The sequence below is a fragment of the Sceloporus undulatus genome, chromosome 6, assembly GCF_019175285.1.
Source record: "Sceloporus undulatus isolate JIND9_A2432 ecotype Alabama chromosome 6, SceUnd_v1.1, whole genome shotgun sequence".
Lineage (NCBI taxonomy): Eukaryota > Metazoa > Chordata > Lepidosauria > Squamata > Phrynosomatidae > Sceloporus > Sceloporus undulatus.
This window is the reverse complement of record NC_056527.1, coordinates 737,743-741,637: the sequence shown is the minus strand read 5'-3', so window position 1 is coordinate 741,637 and position 3,895 is coordinate 737,743. Positions and strand designations below refer to the sequence as shown.

Genomic DNA, 3,895 nt, shown 5'->3' with positions numbered 1-3,895 from the left:
GGGGGCCATGTCAAGGGACACGTCTGTGACACAGAAGACCTGAGAAGAAACATAAAACACCGGTCATACAATGCTAGAGTTGGAAGAAGCCCCCAAAGGCCCTCCAGTCCAGCCCCCTTCTTCTGCCATGCAGGAACTCACAATCCAAGCCCTCCTCCCAGGGAAAGATGCCCATCCAGCCTCTGCTTAAAAACAGCCTCCAAGGAGGAGGCTCCACTGTCCTCCATGGAGGCATTCAACATAGTAAGCCAGGCAGGGCTTGGCTGGGCCTCAGACTTAGCAGCCTCAGAGTCATTGCAAGGGACTGAAAACAAAACTGATTTGTCCCAGGAAACATTATAATCTATGAAAGGGGAGAGAAGAAGCAGTATGACAACAGGGCTGTCGTTGTCTGGATCTGGAGATACTCCTTTGTGCTACTCCATGATCATCTCTGATCCGGACTTTAAAGGAGTTATGAAAGGTATTGAGCCTCATATCCTCCAAATAAGTTCAGCCCTTTGGAAGAGTTGAGAGTAAAATGCAGAATGGATTCAGCATCCCTCTGACATGGAGGCCTCTCCAGATTCTTCAGCTGAAGAAAAGCAAGACCTGGCCATGTAGTAAGACCCTGGATCTGAAGTGGATGCAGTTCAGACCCATCTTTTTCGTCCCTCCTTCCCTCCCTTTTTGGGATCCCTTTGTACCTGATATTTTCCTCCTGTGAAAAGTCCCATCAGATGGAGCACCAGAAAGCCTTGGAGAGGAGGCATCGCCATTGTTCACCCCTAAAAACAACCAAGGACAGGTTGGGGAAAAGGTCAGTCTCTTTTACTTTGCAGCTGGCAAAGTCTTCCCTTGCTGAGTCCCCACAGAGAATGGGTCTGGAGGCTGAGGACGCCTGGGCCTCCCTGGTCTCTAGCAAAGCAGGGCAGAAAGTAGGGAGAAAACGGACAAGACCCAGGTCTAGGTGTCCCTTGCAATCCTTTCTGTTTCTAGGAGTCCACTGTTCAAATTATGATACCCAAAATTGCACTAATTGAATTGACAATGCTGTCTGGGCTATTCTGCTCTTTCTCCTTTTACAAAATACTGGAGGTTGACTTGCAGGATCTTTCAGAGTTTCTTTGGAGTCTCATCCTGACATTTCCCATACACTGGCCAGCCAACTGGTTGCTGGAGAAAGAAATAGCACAAGCAGACAGAAATGGTTCCCAAAACCCTATTGTTAGCCCCAGATGAAGGAGACCTATTACATCTTTGAGATTTACACTTGTAGAGACCAAACAATAGGATTCAGGCCACTGATCAGGCCTGGATTTTACCCATTGCTGTGGTCAAAATGATCAGGCGTGTGAGGGCCTAAATAAACTCTCTTTAGTTGTCTGCATTTTTAAGGCTAGCAGAGGTTTTTGCTGCAGCAAGTGTTAAGGCTGGCCGTTCTGGATAGAAATGGAACTGACCGGTGATAAGTAATCTCCATCCGATCCCTCCAAGCCTCTCCAGGCCAAGCTCTCCCTGCTAGAAGTGAGGCAGCCTTTGGCCACAAAAAGGGAGTCCATCCCAATCTGCCAGGAAGAGATGGTTGAGAGTGGAAGACGCTGCAGCCTCAACGGAGGCTGGTGGGGTCTCTCTCTTTGGAGGCTATTTGGTAATTCTAATGATCCTAAGCCAGCCAACCGCTTGGCAAGAGAAGGAGGAAGGCAAGGAAAGGCAATGGGTTCCACAAGAATGGAAGAGGAGCCCCAGCCAATTTCTGGGCTGCTCTAGAGGAACAAGTAAGCGCTCCTGAGCTCCCCAATGTATATGCCCATTCATTGCTTGCCAGTGGGATTTTGTCTCTCCTTGGCCATGGCTGTCCTCTCTCCACTCCTTGGAGGGTCTTGAGAATAATCCTAGCAATGGCATGGACATTTCTATATCTCTGATCGGAGAACGCAGCCCTCTCTCAGCAGTTTCCGGTCTGTAATCTGGGGACTCCTTTGACCAACATCCTACGAAAGGATGGAAGGCTGAGTCAGCCTTGAAGCCCTGCGGCCGCAAGACCAGCATTTAACCATAGAACCACCAGCAATCATTTAATAAATTAAGGACATTAATTTAATCATTAAAAACAAGATCTGCCCAATCTCTGGATCTTTCCCCTTCCTGCTGGCCTCTCTTACTTTGGCTTCCTGGGGACTCACCGGCCGCAACCAGCGGTCAAGCAGCACACTGACCAGAGTCCACATTGCCTTCAGACACCATTGCTGTGGCTTGAGCCTTTTGGGGGGCCACAGGAAAAGACTGGTCTCCCCAGTTCATGGCTCCTTACCTTTTTCTCCCTTTCTTCACTTTGCTCTTGGGAGTCCTTTGTGTCACAGAAGTGTAGTTCCTTCACAGGCAAAAATAGGCCATCAGTTCACACCCCAAACCTCTGTTGCCGCTGCAAAGCTCCGTGAGCCACAAGAAGAGTTTTATGCAAAAGCACACACACTTTCAGAAAGGCAAAGACCAAAAAGCAAAAGAGGAAGAGCGTCAGAGAAAAGAAGGTGAGAAGGAAAGAGTTGGTGTCCCTCTGAAACAAAAGTGGAGGCTCAAACAGGCAGAAACGACAGATTAAACCAATGGAAGAACTGACCCATTTCTTGGAGATGCATCCCTGTCTCCATTAAAAGAGCAAAACATGAGGAAGAATGAGATAGGAAGAGCTGTAAAGACATATAATGGAATAGAGGACAGGTTTATCAAATTTGCAGATGACACCAAACTAGGAGGAGTAGCTAATACTCCAGAGGACAGGATCAAAATTCAAAATGACCTCAATAGATTAGAAAGCTGGGCCAAAATTAACTTCAACACGGAGAAATGTAAGGTACTGCACTTAGGAAGGAAAAATGAAAAGCACAGATATAGGATGATGGGGGAGACCTGGCTGAACAAGAGACTTATTCGTGTGAAAGAGATCTAGGGTTCCAATTAGACCACAAGTTGAACATGAGTCAACAGTGTGATGCGGCAGCTAAAAAGGCCAATGTGATTTTAGACTGCATCAATAGAAGTATAATAATAATAATCAATAGAAGTATAGTGTCTTGATCAAGAGAAGTCATAGTGCCACTATATTCTGCTTTAGTCAGGCCTCACTTGGAATATTGTGTCCAGTTCTGGGTTCCACAGTTAAAAAAGGACATTGAGAAACTGGAGCCACGTGTCCAAAGAAGGGCGACTAAAAGGGTGAAGGGTCTGGAAACCATGGAGCCCTTTGAGGAGAGACATAGGGAGCTGCTAGGGATGTTTAGCCTGGAAAAGAGAAGGTGATAAATACTGTATATGAAAGATGTCATTCTGCAGCTTCAAAGAATAGAACGTGGAGCAATGGATGCAAGCTCCAGGAAAAGAGATTCCACTCAACATTAGGAGGAACTTCCTGAGAAGTAAGGGCTGTTTGACAGAGGAACAAACTCCTTCCTTGGAGTGTAGTGGAGTCTCCTTCTTTGGAGGTCTTTAAACAGAGGCTGGATGGCCTTCTGTCAATGGGGATGCTTTGAATGAGAGTTCCTGCATGGCAGAAGAAGGGGGTGGGACTGGATCAGGGCTCTTTTTGGGGTCTCTTCCAACTCTAGGATTCTATGACTTTAAATGGGTTAGGAAATCAAATATACAGGGTGGATAGCAGTGGGGCCATTGAGGGTGTGCAAAGGGCTCAGACCACACCAAGTGATGCAACAGAGGAGGGATGACACCCTGCCCTTCAGGGCTCCTCCACAGCCCAGCTTTCTCTTTCAGGAGAGTCTCCAGAGGAGGAGAAGGAAGGTCAAAGAGCCCCATCCCTGACCAAAAGCCCTGTCCCCTGAAACAGGTGACCCCCGGGGCAGGGATGGCACCGGAGGACAGCATGCGGAAAATAAAGGACGTGTCTGAAAAACACGCATGC

The 3,895-nt window shown here is 47.6% G+C and overlaps 1 long non-coding RNA gene across 1 annotated transcript; it reads right to left on the bottom strand.

Annotated features, from left to right (window-relative positions):
• Positions 1–2,810, bottom strand: LOC121933165. Its single transcript, XR_006104470.1, has 3 exons — positions 2,294–2,810; positions 687–767; positions 1–39 (listed from the first exon to the last, which is right to left on the bottom strand). It is a non-coding gene; the product is annotated as an uncharacterized LOC121933165 (long non-coding RNA).
• Positions 2,811–3,895: the final 1,085 nt, after the last annotated feature.